This window comes from Tursiops truncatus, chromosome 20 (assembly GCF_011762595.2).
Source record: "Tursiops truncatus isolate mTurTru1 chromosome 20, mTurTru1.mat.Y, whole genome shotgun sequence".
NCBI lineage: Eukaryota > Metazoa > Chordata > Mammalia > Artiodactyla > Delphinidae > Tursiops > Tursiops truncatus.
This window is the reverse complement of record NC_047053.1, coordinates 3,092,985-3,113,220: the sequence shown is the minus strand read 5'-3', so window position 1 is coordinate 3,113,220 and position 20,236 is coordinate 3,092,985.

The window sequence follows — 20,236 nt, the reverse complement described above, 5'->3', positions numbered from 1 at the left end:
TTGGTAGTTTGATAAGGATTGCGTTGACTCTGTAGATTGCTTTGGGTAGTATAGTCATTTTCACTATATTGATTCTTCCAATCCAAGAACATGGTATATCTCTCCATCTGTGTGTGTCCTCTTTGATTTCTTTCATCAGTGTCTTATAGTTTTCTGAGTACAGATCTTTTACCTCCTTAGGTAAGTTTATTCCTAGGTATTTTATTCTTTTTATTGCAATGGTGAACGGGATTACTTCCTTGATTTCTCTTTCTGAACTTTCGTTTTTAGTATATAGGAATGCAAGAGATTTCTGTGTGTTAATTTTGTATCCTGCAACTTTACCAAATTCATTGGTTAGCTCTAGTAGTTTTCTGGTAGCATTTTTAGGATTCTCTACGTATAGTATCATGTCATCTATAAGCAGTGACAGTTTTACTTCTTCTTTTCCGATTGGTATTCCTTTTATTTCTTTTTCTTCTCTGATTGCCATGGCTAGGACTTCCAAAACCATGTTGAATAATAGTGGCAAGAGTGGACATCTTTGTCTTGTTCCTGACTTTAGAGGAAATGCTTTCAGTTTTTCACCATTGAGAATGATGTTTGCTGTGGGTTTGTCATATATGGCCTTTATTATGTTGAGGTACGTTCCCTCTCTGCCCACTTTCTGGAGAGTTTTTACTGTAAATGGGTATCGAATTTTGCCAAGATTTTTCTGCATCTATTGAGATGATAATATGGTTTTTATTCTTCAATTTGTTGATATGGTGTATCACATTGATTGATTTACATATAATCCTTGCAACCCTGGGATAAATCCCACCTGATCATGGTGTATGGTCCTTTAAATGCGTTGTTGGATTCTGTTTGCTACTATTTTGTTGAGGATTTTTGCATCTATATTCATCAGTGATATTGGTCTGTAATTTTCTGTTTTTGTAGTATCTTTGTCTGGTTTGGGTATCAGGGTGATTGTGGCCTCATAGAATGAGTTTGGGAGTGTTCCTTCCTCTGCAATTTTTTGGAAGAGTTTGAGAAGGATGGGTGTTAGCTCTTCTCTAAATGTTTGACAGAATTCTCCTGTGAAGACATCTGGTCCTGGACTTTTGTTTGTTGGAAGATTTTTAATCACAGTTCCAATTTCGTTACTTGTGATTGGTCTGTTCATATTTTCTATTTCTTCCTCGTTCAGTCTTGGAAGGTTATACCTTTCTAAGAATTTGTCCATTTCTTCCAGGATGTCCATTTTATTGGCCTAGAGTTGCTTGTAGTAGTCTCTTATGATGCTTTGTATTTCTGTGGTGCCCATTGTAACTTCTCCTTTTCCATTTCTAATTTTATTGATTTGAGTCCTCTCCCTCTTTTTCTTGATGAGTCTGGCTAAAGGTTTATCAATTTTGTTTATCTTCTCAAAGAACCAGCTTTTAGTTTTATTGATCTTTGCTATTGTTTTCTTTGTTTCTATTTCATTTATTTCTGCTCTGATCTTTATGATTTATTTCCTTTTACTAACTTTGGGTTTTGTTTGTTCTTCTTTCTCTAGTTCCTTTAGTGTAAGGTTAGATTGTTTATTTGAGATTTTTCTTGTTTCTTGAGGTAGGCTTGTATTGCGATAAACTTCCGTCTTAGAATTGCTTTTGCCACATCCCATAGGTTTTGGATCGTCGGGTTTTCATTGTAAGTTGTCTCTAGATATTTTTTTATTTCCTCTTTGATTTTTTCAGTGATCTCTTGGTTATTCAGTAGTGTATTGTTTAATCTCCATGTGTTTGTGTTTTTTATGTTTTTTTCCCTGTAATTGACTTCTAATCTCATAGCGTTGTAGTCAGAAAAGATACTTGATATGATTTCAATTTTCTTAAATTTACTGAGGCTTGATTTGTGACCCAAGATGTGATCTATCCTGGAGAATGTTCCATGTGCACTTGAGAAGAAAGTGTAATCTGCTGTTTTTGGATGGAATGTCCTATAAATAAAATTAAATCTATCTGGTCTATTATGTCATTTAAAGCTTGTGTTTCCTTATTAATTTTCTGTCTGGATGATCTTTCCATTGGTGTAAGTGAGGTGTAAAAGTCCCGCACTATTATTTTGTTACTGTCGATTTCCTGTTTTATGGCTGTTAGCAGTTGCCTTATGTATTGAGGTGCTCCTATGTTGGGTGCATATATATTTATAATTGTTATATCTTCTTCTGGGATTGATCCCTTGATCTTTATGTAGTGTCCTTCCTTGTCTCTTGTAACATTCTTTATTTTGAAGTCTCTTTTACCTGATATGAGTATTGCTACTCCAGCTTTCTTTTGATTTCCATTTACATGGAATATCTTTTTCCATCTCCCACTTTCAGTCTGTATGTGTCCCTAGGTCTGAAGTGGGTCTCTTGTAGACAGCATATATATGGGTCTTGTTTTTGTATCCATTCAGTGAGCCTATGTCTTTTGGTTGGAGCATTTAATCCATATTCATTTAAGGTAATTACCGATATGCGTATTCCTATTACCATTTTCTTAATTGTTATGGGTTTGTTTTTGTAGGTCCTTTCCTTCTCTTGTGTTTCCCACTTAGAGAAGTTCCTTTAGCATTTGTTGCAGAGCTGGTTTGGTGGTGCTGAATTCTCTTAGCTTTTACTTGTCTGTAAAGCTTTTGATTTTTCTGTTGAATCTGGATGAGATCCTAGAGTGCTTACTGCACTGTGCGATCACATCTATCTGAGCGCTCATCTGTCCAGTTGCCTGTCTGCCCCTCTTGACTATAAAGTCCTCGAGGAGATCGGCACCCCTGGTGCCTGGTGTCCTCTCTCATTCAATAAAAAACGAGGGAATGAATGAATGAAATGCATCCACTTCCTTCCAAATGCAGCTCCTCCTCACTTCTCTGTATTTTTTTTTTTTTTTGCAGTACGCGGGCCTCTCACTGTTGTGGCCTCTCCCGTTGCAGAGCACAGGCTCCAGACGCGCAGGCTCAGCGGCCATGGCTCATGGGCCCAGCCGCTCCACGGCACGTGGGATCCTCCCGGACCGGGGCACGAACCCGTGTCCCCTGCATCGGCAGGCGGACTCTCAACCACTGCGCCACCAGGGAAGCCCTCTCTGTATTTTTTAAACTAATGATGCCAAAAGCTTTCCCCATCACTCTGGCTGGACCACCAGCCAGACACCATCAAAGCCTTTCCTCTTACTGTGTTGTGTCTCTCTCCTGCGGGGCAGTTCGACACCACCGTTGAGGAATGAACTCTGACTGCTTTTCGCAGGACAGGGGTCCTCCAGGAAAGAGCGAGCCTCCTTCAGATTCTCTCCTCCCGGGTACCCGGCCTCCTGGAGGTCTGGCTTGATTCAACTTTAGGAAAATAAAGAAATGTGACCCCGCATGTATGCTCCAATATCCGAAAGCAATCATCGTTTACAATTTTCTTGTCCTTTCTTTCCACCAGGATCCTGGTTTAGACCCTGGCCTCACGTTCAGACTGTGTAAACAACCTCCTTACCATACATCAGAGGATCTCCCATGGAAAGGGAGCTGGAAATCAGATCGATACCACACGCCCTCTCCTGGCTCCCTCCGAGTCCCCGAGCTGTAAAGTGACTTGGGCGTTACCAGGGTCTGCGTCGTTACCAGAGCCTCACGCAGACCCTGGGCTCCTGGGCTCTCAGAGCCCTTCGGGGGTCTTTTATTCTCAAACTCACCCTCTCATCTCTTAAGACCACTTTACAGCCTGTCTCTTTTCGATGTTAAGAAGCAGAACTAGGCTCGTTCAAGAACAGAGGAAACTGCACATTTTTAAAACATCAGATTGTGAACTGTGCTGAACTAAACGCTTCCATTTCCTATAAATCTGTTTCCACTCAGTCCAGCCAGGCCGGGCCTCCCGGGCGCAGTCGGTGGCCGCGCGTACCACCCAGTGGACACAGCCTGGTACTACACCTGTGGGGGAAAAAGACCCTGGCCAACATCTGACTGCAATTTCCTTAAGGCTATTTTCACCGATGAATTTCGACCCACGTTCTTCTCTGTGTCAGTGAGCTGAGCAGATCAACTAGACTTGAGCGGTGTTGCCACTGGGATATGATGGAATTTCAGGAGAAAATAGGGAAATCCTGCTAGCACTCATGACTGTTCATTTCCCTTTAAAATATGGAGCAGGGGAGGGTCTTTAGAAAAGGCAATTGAGAATTTGCTCATTATTAACCAATGGTACTTAGAACCTACTATGTAGTGACTATCTGCTTACACCTACCTCTAAGTCCCAGACTCCTAGACCTTCATGCACAGTTCACCATTTCTCCTAGCCAGATTTTTGTAATACAACCAGCATTCCTGATTCTCGGTTGGATAAACAGAGAAAAAAGAGTTCAAGAAGCCCCTCAGTGACTCACAGAATCTCAGAGGTTCACTCGAATATACACAGGCCTACTTGATGGTCTACAGTGGCTGTAACACCTTCTAGAAATTCAAGAAATTTAATTTGTACATGTTATGAAAATACAGGAAATGAAAATACACTTTAAATGACCGTCCTCACCCTTCTCAAGCTGTGAGCTAATAATTATAAAAAAATGAACCGTAAGTCAGACACAGGACACCTATGAATAAATTTAAAGTCTCCCCCAAATCGCGCCAGTTAGCCTATATCTACCCATACTCTTCGTTGTGGGGATTAGATCTACCCCACAACTACCGAGCCTGCACTCTAGTGCCCACGAGCCACAAATACTGAAGCCCGTGCGCCACAACTACTGAAGCCCGCACACCTAGAGCCCGTGTTCCACAACAAGAGAAACCACCGCAATGAGAAGCCCACGCAGCGCAACAAAGAGTAGCCCCCGCTCGCCACAACTAGAGAAAGCCCGCGCGCAGCAACAAAGACCCAACGCAGCCATAAATAAATAAATAAATAAAGATTATTTTAAAAAATCGATCATGGCAGAGCACATTATCTCTTAAAAAAAAGTTTTCTGTGTTAGTCAGAAATGGCCATTTGCTCACATAAGTGGCTGTAATAATCCGTCAGTGAGGACGCTTTCTTCCGAAAGTATGAAAAATGGCTGAAAAAACAAGATCATTTGTTATTTCAAACAACAGGACTTGAAGGCAAGACTTGTTCAAAGTAGGTTCAACTTGTCCTCAAAGACCAGGTCTTGTTATTTTTCTACCCCAGCTAGACTCATGGTCACAAAAAAGCACAGGCATCGCTTGTAGACACAAAATCCTACAGAAAGGGCGGGGCCTTTGCACCTGCGTCTCTTTTACTACAAGAGACCCCCCTCCCAGCAGCCTTCTCCCCGGGCCCCCCCAGCCAGTCTTAGCTGCAAGGGAGGTGGGAAAAGACTCAGCAAGCTTCATGCTCAGCTCTCTTCTGGGAGGGGGTCCTGCCGGGAGGCATAGGGGGATGGGTGGTTAAATGACCATTTGGTTCTAGTTCTAGTTTTTTCTCTTTTCTTCTTTCATCCCCACGTGCTCAGCATTACAGCATGAGCCCCTTCCCCACAGCATACAAGGAGCATCTTACTCTCTACCCCACCTTACCCCCTCCCTCGCTACACAAACACAGACACACACACATACACACACAGAGCTTCACTGCATTCACTCAGCCAACGAACATACGCTGTGTCTATGATGGGCCGGACACTTAGCTAGATGCTGGAGACACAGGTGAACAAGGTGGGCGTGGTCTCTACCCTCTGGGAACGTCTGCTCCGGGCAAGGAGCTCCCCAGACCGTAAGGGAAGGGACCGGCAGGTACGACGGACGCTGAGGGACCAGCAGGGTGGCACCCAGAGGCTAGGTGGGCTGTGGGGCTCCCTGGGCCTCCCCCTCCGCCGACCCTGGCCTGTGGCACCCCACCCTCACCCCAGGAGGCCGTGAGCTCGGTGGCTCTGAGCACCCGGGCAGCCGGCCTGCCCAGGGCAGTGCAGACGAGGGCCAGGAACCTGTGGGTGACCTTCAGGGGAGCGGGACGGATGGCGGATCAACAGATAAACTTGGAGGGTGGAAGAGATGCATGGGAAGTGAGGCGTGGGGAGGGTGGGAGGGAGTACAGAGGGACGAGACTTTCTAAGAAGAACAGTGTTTCCAATCAGTGTTTCTATCAGGTTAACTTTAATTCTGTGTTGACACTGGGTTTTGGTCACAAGGAAGAGAGAAGGGCAGGAAGCAGCCCTGGGCTCTGACGGGGCGGCCTGTCCGTCATCACCTGGACCCGAAGACAGAGGGCCTGGTCTTGGTCTCCCGTCCCTGCAGCCAGAGCTCTTTTCCCTTGGGATTTGCAGGAAAGAGGACCCACCTGTTGCCATGATGCCCCCCGCCCCCAATCACAGACACCATACAGGGAGCACGTGAGGTGTTCCAAGGACACCTGTGGCCCGGAAGGATGACTTTAGGAGTAATAAACAGGGAGGCCCTTGGCCCTAAGCACATCCTACCTCAACTTGCAGATGGAGTCACAGCGTTCATTACTTAACGAGAAGCAAGAACTAAAGATGCCAGAGTCTAAACAAGGTCCCACGGGAGAAGCTGGGGTGCTGGGCCTGGACACCTGGTCGGGGGAATGGCCTAGGGTGGGGGATGGGTAGTCCCCAAGGGTGAGCTTTCGGGTACAGAAAAGTACAAACCTCAGCCATCAGTCAAAGTAACGCTGTCCTCAGCCAGTAAGGCTTTGCAGAGAGAGAGAGAGAGAGGTTCAGGTCTGTTCCAGGACCATAGGGCTGGAACCGGGAACCAAGGGGAGGAAGGAGGGCTTGAGCCGTACTTAAATGGGATGCTTGCAAGGCAGTGGAAATAGCCTTTTCCTCCAGGCTTTTTGGTTCTCGGCTGGGTCTCTGTAACAACAGACAGATTGACAAGAGAACAGGATCCACATGCGTTTACCGTGAGCTGTATGGGACACAGGAGCTTTCAGAAGTGAAGACCCCAAGGAGTGGTACAGCCTGAGCGTTTCTGTGCCAGTTCTGATGAAAAGTGGAGGGTCCCGGGAAGACGTGATGGGACCACGGGTATGAGCTACGAGGGATGAACTGGGGGGGTTGGCAAGGCTGTTCCTTCAGATTCCTCAGCTCCGTCCATCTTCGCAGACGAGGACCCTCCTCTCCTCCGGGTACCGGGAGGGCACCTCGCACATGCTTCAGGGGAAGGTCGGAAAGCCCTTCCTGTACCTGCCGTTTCTCAAATGCCTTTGCTCAAAAATATTGCATACACCCAGCGGCCATGTTTTGGGGTAGCGTGTCCTGAACCTCGTCTTGTGTATCCACAGCGAACTATTAGAAACAGGTGCCAGGAACACTTCAGCATCCATTGCCCGTTGCTGTCTTGGTTTCACCGAGGTTTTACCTTTGGGTAAATTATTTCACTTCTCTGCAGCTCATAGATCATCTACAAAGACCTACTGCAGAGCACAGGGAACTCTACTCAATATTCTGCAATAACCTATACGGGAAAAGAACCTGAAAAAGAATGGATATATGTATATGTGTAAGTGAATCACTTTGCTGTACACCCGACACTAACACAACGTTGTAAATCCACTGTACTCTAATATAAAATAAAAATTAAATTAAAAATAAGTAAATAAAATAAAATAAAACGGGGCTACATGTATCCACCTCGTGAGGTCATGTACGAGCCCTCGCCTGGGTTACACATGGTGCGTGCTTTGAAGGAACCCTTGCAGGTGTCAACTTTAAAAAAAATGCACAACGTGAGAGTTGTGAGTTCAGTTTTATTGGGGGCAAAATGAGAACTGCAGCCCAGGAGACAGCACTTCAGTTAGCTCTGAGAAACTGCTCCAGAGAGGCAGCGGGGAAGGTCAGGATAGATGTGATTTGGGTGAAGGGGGAGGGGAGTCCATGCGATCGAGCACATATTATTCTGCAGCACGTTTCTGCTAGTCACGAGGAGCAGTCGTCACCATGAAGGATTTTGGTGCTTTTCTAGATCCGAGGAGATACAAGAACTGGGCTCATAAAATCAGCTCCTGAAAATATTTAACTCTCTGAAGACCTGTTCTGCCAATTTTCCCAGAGCGCAGAGGCCTCATTTCTGCTCTCCACCCTGAACTCCTTTCGGGGGGTGGTGCAAGTCAGCAGCTGCAGAGCACATGATTTAATCCTTGTAGAGGTAGATGGCAAGTGTCAATTGTAGTTGACACAGGTATGGAGGTTGGGGGGCAGTGGGATGTGGTCACTGCTGCTCTGAGAGATGTTGGACTTTTTGCCTGAATACCCCCGTGTTTTTGCTTTTGTCTTCAGCTCTGGACCTTTCACAGATTTCTCCTGGGTTTGAAGTCTCTCAGCTGGTCCTCTGCTAAGGATGTGACCCCAAGTGGTTCTTTATGATCCCTTGTCATTAATGGCCTCACGCAGGTCAGCGTTCTCCACACCTCACGGAGCAGTTTCTCCTGTCTCTTCCTTAAGGAAGAAATAAGGTTTTCAAATTCACCTGAACATGTAAAGGGACAGATCGGACCTCCAGGGAATCCCCTAATTGGCAGCTCAGCCCAGGTCCCTCCCCTGTCACTCCCAGGGGACTGCAGCCCATCTGCCCCTGCATCCTCCAGAAGCTGCTTCAGCGGCTGAGTGGGCTTCCGCACGCCCTGTACCGCTCTGAACGTACCTGTAGACAGAATGTCTATCTCAAAACGGAGATCATCAATGTTCCCCTCTGTGAGAGGCCCCCAAACTTTCCTGATGAATGAATTCTATTGTGTGTGCATCTATGTACTATACATGAACATAGAGGGCTCCCTAGTGTTCGACGAATGAATTATGCGTTATACATTATAGCTTTATAAAATTGCATAATACACAAGTATATAATAGAAATGGTTAACAATGAACTATAGGTCTCCCCATAAGTTTGAGAGTTCCTTCAGGATAAAGGGTGTCTTTCCCATGTCTCTGTGCCTTATAACTAAGACTAAATAAATGCTAATTACAGGAATGAATCTATTGCACACTTGCTGTGGAAATAGACACCTAGTGTTACACACTTTTTTAATTTAAAAAGATTTTTATAAAGTAGTAAAGCCATTTGTTGCCTATAATTAAGTCTTGGTTGGGTGACGTGGGACTTAGCATAAGTGACTCCATTTTGGGCCTGTTGTCTTGTTTTTAACAGAATAGACCAAAATGCAATCACTTATATAGGAAGAGGTGACATATATAAATAATGTACAGTTAATACTTGCTTTGAAATTTAAAATTCATTGGTACGGAGGATGTGTCTCACTATGCAAATGACTGACGTAACTTTGCATTTGGACCAAAACATTGAGGCGCTGGATCAGCTTGGCTCTCGAGAGAGCGTTCAGCGACTGTGTATTTCGTACGCGTCCTCGGAGCTCCTTTCTATCTGCCAGGTTGGATGGTGCCTGATTCGTGAACTGTTGAATGAAGTCAATGAGATCTTCAAAACTAACTCAGTTGAATTTTGTTTGTTAACATTTCCCTCCTCCTGGGTTTGAGGTGGTTAAGAAGGAAGATGGGGAAAGGGGTGAAGGACCTGACAACCAGAGTGGGCTTTTAAAGGGATCCTTCCTTTGCGCCATTTTCTGGCTGAAGGTGAATTGTGTGTCTAATGTTAATAGAAGTGAAACAGGAAAGAAAATGTACTGGAACCATTATTATTATTAGTGTTATTGTTGTTTTTTTTTTTTTTTTTTTTTTTTTTTTTGGCGGTACGCGGGCCTCTCACTGTTGTGGCCTCTCCCGTTGCGGAGAACAGGCTCCGGACGCGCAGGCTCAGCGGCCATGGCTCACGGGCGCAGCCGCTCCGCGGCACGTGGGATCTTCCCGGACCGGGGCACGAACCCGCGTCCCCTGCATCGGCAGGGGGACTCTCACCCACTGCGCCACCAGGGAAGCCCTGTTGTTATTATTATTATTACAATCTGATTTCTACTATCTTCCAATAAGTGGGTATTGTGTAATCCCACTCGTGCTACCTACAGTGGCCATCCTCTTACGGACGTTACTGCTCACAGAATCTTCAGAGAGTGAAATAGCGGGATGCCCAGCTCCTTCTGTGTGAGCATAATGTACTGAATCGATATTTGAATTTTAAAAGTTGGCCGTTTTCAGGGCTCCGTGTTCAAGGCATCTGATGAGAATGACTGTAAAATACACAAAAAGTCTCTGACAATTTCCTCAAGTCTGATCTCGGCACCCAGACAAAATGCTCATGACAGGTCCACATTATTTGGTAAAACGCTTGAAAACCAAGAGCTTATCGAGAACGATCCTTCCACCAGCAGTAGTTCTCTCGAGCTGTGAGCGTATCCACATTTGGGTCTTTGCAGGAGAAAAGACAGTAAGAAATGAGGTCAAGCTGGGATTTTCAAGCTAAGTTAGCAGCTCAGAATGAAGGCGTATGAATCTCTGCCTTTCTGTTGTGTGGAAAATCTGCCAGGGGCTAAACTCTGTTGTTAGATGGGCCTCAATAAGCAAGACAGGTTAGCTGGGGAGGGGAGGGAGGGAAAATGTGGCTTCCTGTGGTTTTCTGAGGGTCACATCAGTCTTAGGAATGAGGGATACTGGGGGCAGCTAAACATATGCAAATAAAATGCAACTTTTCGGAGGGAATTTATTGAGTTCCTTCATTAGCACTGAGGCCAAGGGCGGTCCAGAGCTAATGCAAAGTAGATCTGAGGGTTTCCTTTTGTTTGGTTCAAGGTCCTCCTGGCGGTGGAAGTAATGGGGTGAAAAGGCGGACAGCGCTGTCCTTGAAAGGAAGCAGGACCTGTGAGCAGTCTCAAGTCCTTTTGGCTTGAATACCAGCCTTTGTCTCCGAAGGACCATGGCTTGGGCTCCCCGAGAGTCCCAGTAATGAAGCAGTTGATTAAGACCTCATTAAAAGTTCATTGACATTCATCGCGACCCGAGCCATCACTGCAGCCCAGAGAGATGGAGCAAGAAAGGACTGGGACCAGCCAGAAGCTTAAACCCTGGGTCTGAATGCCCTCTCTGCCACGCCATGGCTCTGTGTTCTTGGGAAAACATTTTAATCTTCTGAGATGCCACTTTTCTCAGCTCGAAGTGACTCCGATTCAACGCTGCCGTGAGCAAGTACTTTGAGAGCTTTAGTCGTTTTGCGCATCTGCGCTCTTACCATCACCCCTTTCCTGTCTTCATCTGGTCGTGGGAGCCCCTTTAGGAACAGCCAAGACATTTATTTCTTGCATCGCAGCACTGTGAAGCTTCCTGAGGCAGGAAGACCTCTGAGAAATACAGTCAGGTTATCAGAAAACAAGAGTCTCTGGTCTCTGGCAGGTGCTGACACAATCCACTCGGTCCCCAGGAAAGGAGAAAGTGCAGGCAGCTTAAAGCGTCTCCGCCCAAAGGTGTCAGGTGTGCTCTTTTGCCCAAATTCAAGCTCCTGGCCTCAGATCCAGGAACTAACTAAGCACAACCGCAAATCGCAAAGTGTGTTCTAGGGACCACTTGTTCTAACAGATGTCTGGCCTTCCACCAGGGGGCTGGGGCAGGGAATTCTGCCTGCTTTCCCCAAAAGAGCCCAGGAATCTGCAAGGCCACCTTCTTTTTTTTTATTTTTAGTGAAATATAATTGATTTACAATGTTGTGTTAGTTTCAGGTGAACAGCAAAGTGATTCCCTTATACATATATATATATATATATTCTTTTTTCACATTCTCTTCCACTATAGATTATTACAAGATATTGGGCATAGTTCCCTGTTCTATACGGTATGTCCTTGTTGGTTATCTATTTTATATACAGTAGTGTGTATCTGTTCATTCCAAACTTTGAATCTCTCCCTTCCCCTACCCCAAGGCCACCTCCTAGACTGTATGGTTCCATGTCAACTTCAACCACTGGACTCAACACGGGCATGTTTTGTTGTGTTTTGTTTGGACTTAGACCTGTTAAAAAATAAAATTTAACTGAGTAAAATTTAAAGATCTTATTGGCTTTACTCAATGATTCATAAATTGGTCATCATCCAATCCAGCAGAGAGGACGGAGCTCCGAGGAACTGTACAAAGTCAAAGACTTTTACAGGCAGAAGGAGCGGGAACAGGAAGTTGTACTCGGCCAAAAGCAGGCTGGTTACTGCAAGGTCACTCACTTCCCTTTAGGGGATGCAGGGGTCCACCCGGCAGGTGACCTCACTGGCGCTGATCAGGGGATTCCCGATTCCCTGGTTTAAGATTCCGTTTCTGGGAGAGGCTGAAACTGTAATTAAGTCTTGGTTTCCTGACATGGGGTTCAGCATCAGTGACTCCACTTTGGGGCGGAAATGGCCTCTTCTGCTCTGGGACCCTCCTTCAGCTCCTCTGATGATACTGTAAAAATTTCCATCCCTGACCATCACCTCCAACCTCGAGTACCCTCTCACTCTTCCTTTCTTGCCGATGGTTGAGATCTCTCCTTGTCCTGGCAGGGGAGAGAGTCTTACTTCAGCTCCAATTCTTCTCGTGCTCCGAGAGATGATATATACTTCACGTCTGATTCTTCCGCTTAGAGCCAAGTTTCTGAAAAATCAAAGCTTTATTCTCTCTACTCACAGAAGAGTGGTGGCTTTTAATTCTCTATTTGGGCTACAGATTTCTAAAGGTCTGCTTCAGAGCTCAAAAGGCAATGAATTTTTTTTGTTGCTCTCTCTGATTCTTCCCTGCTCAGAGGGCGATTTATAGAGAGTCCCACTGGCTATACGACTGCTTGGTGGTGATGACAGAGCAGTGTCTACAGAAAGAAGGATTAGAGGTAAATGGTGTTGGCATTTTTTTTTAACTTTTTTTTTACTTTTGTAACTGAGCTATAATCGACACATAGCATTGTGTAAGTCTGATGCATTTATATTTTGTCAGCAACATTAGCTAACACTCTTATCGTGTCTTGTAACTACCATTTCTTTTCTGTGTTGAGAACAGTTCAGATCTAGTCTCTTAGCAACTTCGAAGTTTATAATGCAGTCTTTTTTACTATCATCGCTATGTTGTGCATTAAATCTCCAAAACTTATTTCTCTACCAGTTGCAATTTGTACCCTTAAATAACGTCTCCCCAAATCCTCCACCCCCAGCCCCTGGGGACCACCAATCCAGTCTCTTGTTACAAGTTCAGTTGTTGTTTTTTTTAAGTTTCCACATATAAGTGAGATCATATAGTATTTGCTTAAAGACTCATCTCACTGAGCATAATGCCTTCAAGGTCCATCCATGTTGTTGCAAACGGCAGGATTTCCTTCTTTCTCGTGGCTCAATACTATTCCATTTCATATATACAGACCACATCTTATATATGCATTCATCAGTTGACAGACCTTAGGTTGTTTCCATGTCTTCACTGTTTTGACTGATGCTGCAATGAACGTGGGTCTGCAGATATCTCTTCAAGACAATGATTTCGTTTCCTTGAGATATACACTCAGAAGTGGGAATGCTGGATCATATGGTGGTTCAATTTTTAATTTTTTAAGGAACCTCCATACTGTTTTCTATCATGGCTGCACGAACTTCCATTCCCGTCAACAGTGTAGGAGGGTTCCCTTTTCTCCACACCCTTGATGTTAGCACTTTTTAAAGGCCACTAAATTAACACTGTTCATTCTCCTCCAAAGTGCAAAATGAATAAAAAGATAGAGGAATCAGATGGAGATAAATGTTAGCTTGATTACTGATAAAAACTGGATTGGATGACACGGTCTAGATGCACAGCTAAATGGTCTTGCTAATTTTTTGCCCTTGAATTCAGTAAATTTCCCCCCTGGTCACTGGCCCAGCTTAAAGCCCAGAGGTCTTCCCTGTAATGCTACTCTATGGAGAAGCAGAGGAGGCTTACATTCCATGGAGAAACTCATTCCAAAAGAGACCCATCAGGCCCCGTGTCCTCTTCAACACTCATCAATTAAGTAAGTCATTTCTCCTCCCTTGGGAAGGAGAGAATAAGGAAGGAAAGAGTGGGGATTTTCCTTGAAACATGAAGAATCAAAAACAAAGTGTTCTAAAAATATACATATATGAAATTAGAATAACAGCCAACCCAACTCTAAAGCATTATTTGCTAATAGTATCATTATAAAGTTCTGAATTCAATTTGCTTGTATTTCATTTCAATATTTTTGCATCTCTATTTAGAGGCTAGGTTGTTCTCCACTTGTGTTCTTTGTGCAATGCTTTTCAGGTTGCCCTCAAGGTATTGCAGTACTATGGTGTGTGACAGGACTTCCGCTGGCCCCTCTAGGGCCACCTCCACCTTCCTCCACCTGCTGTCTGCCCTAGGAGGCTGACCCACAGGGACCACATCAATGGACTCCATTGACCTGTGGCTTCCAGTTGGGTTTGGCCAATGAGGAACCAGGAAGGAAATCGGAGGGTGGGAGAAGAAGGGGGTGAGGGCATCTATTCTCCCAGGCCTTCCCTGCAAGTTCACGGGAGGCTGACTGGGTCCAAGGAGCAAAGATCACAACTGCTGCCAGGCCCTCCTGGGAGGTTCTGATAAGACCCTCTCCCCGCCCCTTCAAGCCAAGGGTGGTGAACAGGACTGCACTACCATCTGGTACTTCTGCATCCTTCCCACACCTTAACTGAGCTCTCTTCAAATTAGTCAATGTGAGTGTGAGATCTGTTTCCTGCTGGGAAGCTGATTGATACGCGTGGTTAGGCTCACTTAGTAAAACGAACTGGAAAGCCTTCTATTTTTATCTATGCTCTGGAACACATTAAATAGTGCAAGAATTTTCTAGCCTTTGAAGGTCAAAAAGCTGCTTTTTAGTGCCCTCTTGGCCTCGTATTTTTGGGATGGGATAGTCCTTTAACAAATGTTTAAACATTTTCTCACGGTGATTGCTTTATTTAGGTCTCTTCCTTGTGTCAAGTTTTGAATTTCCTAGAAAAGCTTCCATTTCCGTAACAATTTGAAATGTATTCACATGGAATTGTTTCCAGAATCATCTTTTTATTGTTTTAATCCACCTAGAATCTGTGGTCGCCTTCCCCGTCTCACTTCGACTGCGGTGTATTTGTTTTCCCTTATTTGGGTTAAGTTTATCTGGTTGTGTGTGTGTGTGTGATTTGCCCCAGGTCACCCTGGGCATCAAAAGCAGAATCCGTTTTCTGGTTATCAAGCCAAAATATTTTGCCTGCAAATGACAGTTTTCCCTGAGCCTCTGCCTGCCAGTCGTCCGGGCAAAGAATGAAAAGGAGCCCCAGATCACCCAGGGTCAATCCCAAAGTGAGAATTTCAGGAATCGAAGGGAGAAGCAAGTGAGTTCTTTCACAGCTCTGCATCCTTAAAGCCGATTCGTACCTTGCTAGAGCCTGTGCCGTAGGTGTTGACGCTCAGCCAGATCAGCAGGCACATGAGAGAGAGGGCAGGAGAACTCCCCACTCTGATCTTCTGGGTGATAATACTTTTAATTTTCGTCAGCGCAAGACACTGTCCCAAACCAGAAGGGGTTTGCCTAATTCATCATGGTCCCTGGCCACACAATGGGACCCCTGACAAGCAGAACATTGGAGAGTGAGAGAAATGGACCTCACGAACGCTCATGAATTGCAAATGTTTCTTCATTAGAGGATGCTCTCCTACTTGGGACCATCTGCTTGATGTAACGGGGCCCAGGTCCTCAGGCTAGAAACATCTGTCACTTTAATCATTTTACCTCTTAATTAAAGCGCAACCAAAAGGAGGCCAAACATCGCTATGACCCTGAACAGGTCAGACCTTAGCCATACAGACTGGAGAACGCATCTGCCTGGATAAAGCATGAGTGAGAGCACATAGGTGTGCGGTTCACTCGATGTATGTGCTCCCCACTGAGATCAAACAAATTTGGGCAAATGAATCCCCTTTCCCCATTCACTTTGTGTAGCATTTCAAAGACACTCTGTCTTCAAATCGAATTGATCTTCCACCGGTAAGGCCACCTGACCAGTTGTCTGTGAGCTGCTCTGCCCTGCGGCATCTCTGTCAAGCAGTTAATGATCTATAAATAAACACGTTAATACGCAGGGGAGATGCTATTTAAAGGAACCCCATGCTAATACTTTTGCACCACAAAGAATTCTTTTATAATGCAAATAGTCACCCTTTAATTGAGCTATCTTGTAAGTTCAGATTTTCATATGCATTTTCCATGCGTCATCAAAGAAACAATGCGTGGAAACACTCCAGTTCATGCCCAGTAAAGCACTTCATAAGTGGTAGGTGACACCATTATTTCTCACTTTGGGATGTACCCATATTGTTTTGAGCTTAGGTCAAATTGTAAGCACGCCACCGAGATTCTGCGTATACATCTGTCTAACCCGCCTCACTAGTCTGTAGTCTCTCTAAGATTCTAGACGTTTATATTTCTTTTATTTTGTTTCTCATAGAGCTGTCTTGTGCTGAGTTCTGTACTAGTGAAATGTTGATATCAGTTGATACCAGCAAAAAAGTCATATATGCATCTTTTAATACTAAAAATCCTTCCAAAATGCTAAAAAAAATACCTATATATATAGTTTTTGGATATATAGTCAAAAACACTGGAAACAACCTAAGTGTCCATCATCAGATGAATGGATAAAGAAGATGTGGCACATATATACAGTGGAATATTACTCAGCCATAAAAAGAAACGAAATTGAGTTATTTGTAGTGAGGTGGATGGACCTAGAGTCTGTCATACAGAGTGAAGTAAGTCAGAAAGAGAAAGACAAATACCGTATGCTAACACATATATATGGAATCTAAGAAAAAAAATGTCGTGAAGAACCTAGGGGTAAGACGGGAATAAAGACACAGACCTACTGGAGAACAGACTTGAGGATATGGGGAGGGGGAAGGGTGAGCTGTGACAAAGGGAGAGAGAGGCATGGACATATATACACTACCAAGCATACAACAGACAGCTAGTGGGAAGCAGCCGCATAGCACAGGGAGATCAGCTCGCTGGTTTGTGACCACCTAGAGGGGTGGGATAGGGAGGGTGGGAGGGAGGGAGACACAAGAGGGAAGAGATATGGGAACATATGTATATGTATAACTGATTCACTTTGTTATAAAGCAGTAACTAACACACCATTGTAAAGCAATTATACTCCAATAGAGATGTTAAAAAAAAAAAAGAGAGAGAGACATGTACCACCATGTTCATTGCAGCACTATTTACAATGGCCAGGACATGGAAGTAAGTGTCCATCGACAGATGATGGATAAAGAAGATGTGGCACATATATGCAATGGCATATTAGTCAGCCATAATAGAAACAGTCCTTTGGTTCATTTCTGCCAAAAAAATTCTTGTGCTTAGTAAACAAATAGAGCTGGAGTGGCGTGGAAGTATAGCTCAGTGGTAGAGCATCTGAATGCAAATAGAGCTGGAGGTGGAAAAATTATGCAAATGAATCCTATTCAAAATCTTTAGTTTCTTAGTTTTAACGGAGGTAAAAGGAATATTCTATTACCCAAGCAGGGGCTCCCTCTGTGGAAATCTACTTTGGAACCCATACATTGTAACTGACTCCTTGAATTACCTACTTGGGAGTGGCGTGAGAAAAGCACCCATAATTTAAAGTTTCAAGACTGACATCCCCTGTCTACCTGGGTAATGAAAGCCTTTCCAGTACTTTTGAAGGTGCGTCACGGATTTCGTCAGGTAAAAGAATATTCATCTCCTTCAGGATGAACAGTGCGAATCTAGTGCTCTTAGAGAATAGTCTTCTTGTTGTTCTTTTTAATTTGGCAAAGCCATAAAATTATCTTGGGAAATACCTAATGGAAACCAAAGGAGCACAAAGAGTAAAGGGAATGCTTTTTCACTCAATTAGGAAATGTTTCTTGTCTGCAGTCCTTCAGAGATGTGGACTCACCGTATATTTCTCAGAGATTTAGGTCCTGATAAACAGGGTAGGCGCCTCAAGGTGGTCCCATACCTCTCCCAATCTTAAACCTCCGTGCCTGCCGCATACGGATCGGCCCACTGAAGACTTTATATTCTAAATCCGAGCGCAGTAATAAAGCTTGGGCATTTTTAAATCTTATTTTTACCTTCTTCTTGGCTCCAGCTGGAATTCCAAAAAGAAAAGGATCAATATCAATCCCAGAGACAATCCACTGGAAATTCTCAACGTGTAGAGTTAAGTTTTAGAGTCCACTGATTAGATTGTGAAGAGTCTAAACATCACGATCAATTATGTCAAATCAACAGGTCAATCGATTGTGAACTGTCTCACAATTCTCAGCAGTCATTGCACAGAAGTGCACATGACTTGAAAACTGCCAAAAGTGTAGAAAATGAGTCCCCCATACAGTCCCCCAACAAAACACGCTGATGTTTTCTGTGTACTAATACGGATGGAGTTCATTCCACACTTCCATCCTCAACACACAACACACAGCCCTCAAAATCAATCTCATTAACACCAAAAATGCCTTAATAAAATACTAGCAAAAATAACCCAACAATATGTCAAAAGAATGCTGCTTTCCAAAAAGTGGACTTGACTCCATTAACAAAATCAGAGTCAATATTAAGAAAACTATTGATAGGATTCACCTTTCTTTTTTAAAGGTATAAAAAAATAAAGTCTTCTTGATAAAGATTGAAAAAATTTGGTAACATTTAATATAAATTCTTGGTTAAAATTCTTATTAAGTGGAGAATCAGAATTATGTACTTACTGAAATAAATTATTGTTAAATAATTATAAGCACTAGCGTTCCTATTAAATTCAGAAAAAAACTGGAATCATGTCTACGCTCACAGCTATTATTTGGCATGTTCTAGAAGTTTTAGAAAATTAATAAAATTTTAAGAATTAAGAACTGTAAATACGGAAAAGGAAGAAAAGGCACATTATCTCCCTTTTTTTCTGTTCTTGCTATGCTGTGATTATCTATGTGAAAAGCCAAGATAATTAACTAGAGAAATATTGAAAATAATGAGGCAATTCAGTAAAAGAAACGAGTATAAAACTTGAGAAAAATCAATGTTTCCAACATGCCCACAATAACTAGCAATAAAACACCATAGAATAAAAGAAATTCACAAAAGCCATAAAGCACGTAAATGCCTAGAAACAGAGTTAACGTAAAAGTATAGGACCTACATAATGAAAACAAAAAATGTTACTAAAGTGTAAACAAAGAGTGGAATCATTAGAGTTTATCCAGACTGTGTGCCTGCCCAGGACGTTATCAATGTTCCCCCCAATTGACACTTATACATTTAAATGAACTCTTTCAAAATAAATACTGAATTTTTGTTTTCAAAATAAAAGGGTCTTCTTGTAGAATAGCTCATAGCAGCTTATAGAATAGATAACTTCTTCTGGCCAAGAACTACTAGAAAATCTGGATTCTAGTTTTTCATCTGTTTGACAGCATCAAGAGATACCAAGACCTCCAGGACTCAGGCAGCAGATGTGAGAAGAAAACCCCAATATCCTTTCCTAAATTTCTGTTTAAAAAATTTGCCAATTAATAAGCAACAGACCAAGAGATTGAAAAGCTGTCCTGAAGGCAGTTGCAAAGGGCAGGAAGGCTAAGAGCGTTCTTAGCACCTCGAAAAGTTGGGGAGACAAAACTGAAGTTCAGAGTCGCTAAGACAAAAAGGGTTCAAGGTCCTGGAGAGAAGATAATTGCAAAGAAGCCAGCCTGACACCTCCCTGCATTTGCCATTTCATAAGCGGTACCCCCCTGAGCGCAAACACAAAGCAGCTGCTAGGAGGGCAGTTTCGAACCAAAACTCCATTGCTACAAATTCCTAAGATTGCAGTATTTCTCAGAAGAGCTCAAGGACGGAAAATAAATGTCATCAAAACAACCCTCTGGGAAAACCCAAGATTCTGTGAGTGAAGAGCTATGTTAACCGTTCATCTCTAATATCCTGTTTTGCTTTATATCGCTCAGAAGGAATAAGAATCTCATCTGAAAGCACAAAAAATAAAAGGTGACTACTTTCCAAACAGAAAGAACAGACCTAATGAGAAAATTAGCAAGGGCTAGAGCAAACAGCTGTCCCTTTTCTTTTCTTTTTTAGCTTTATTGAGATATAATTCTCCTACTATCCAATTGACCCATTTAAAATATACAGTTCATTGGTTTTTAGTATATTCGCCTCTGTGAAAAGAGGTACAACCATCATCACAATGTTAGAGCATTTCATCACTCAAAAGGAAACATCCTACTTTTTAGCTATTACAGCCCTACATCCTCATCCGCCCTTTCCCAGCTCTAAACAAATCTGTCCCTATCCATTTCCCAGTTCTGGATTTTCATAGAAATTCAGTCGTGTAATATGCAGTCTTTTATG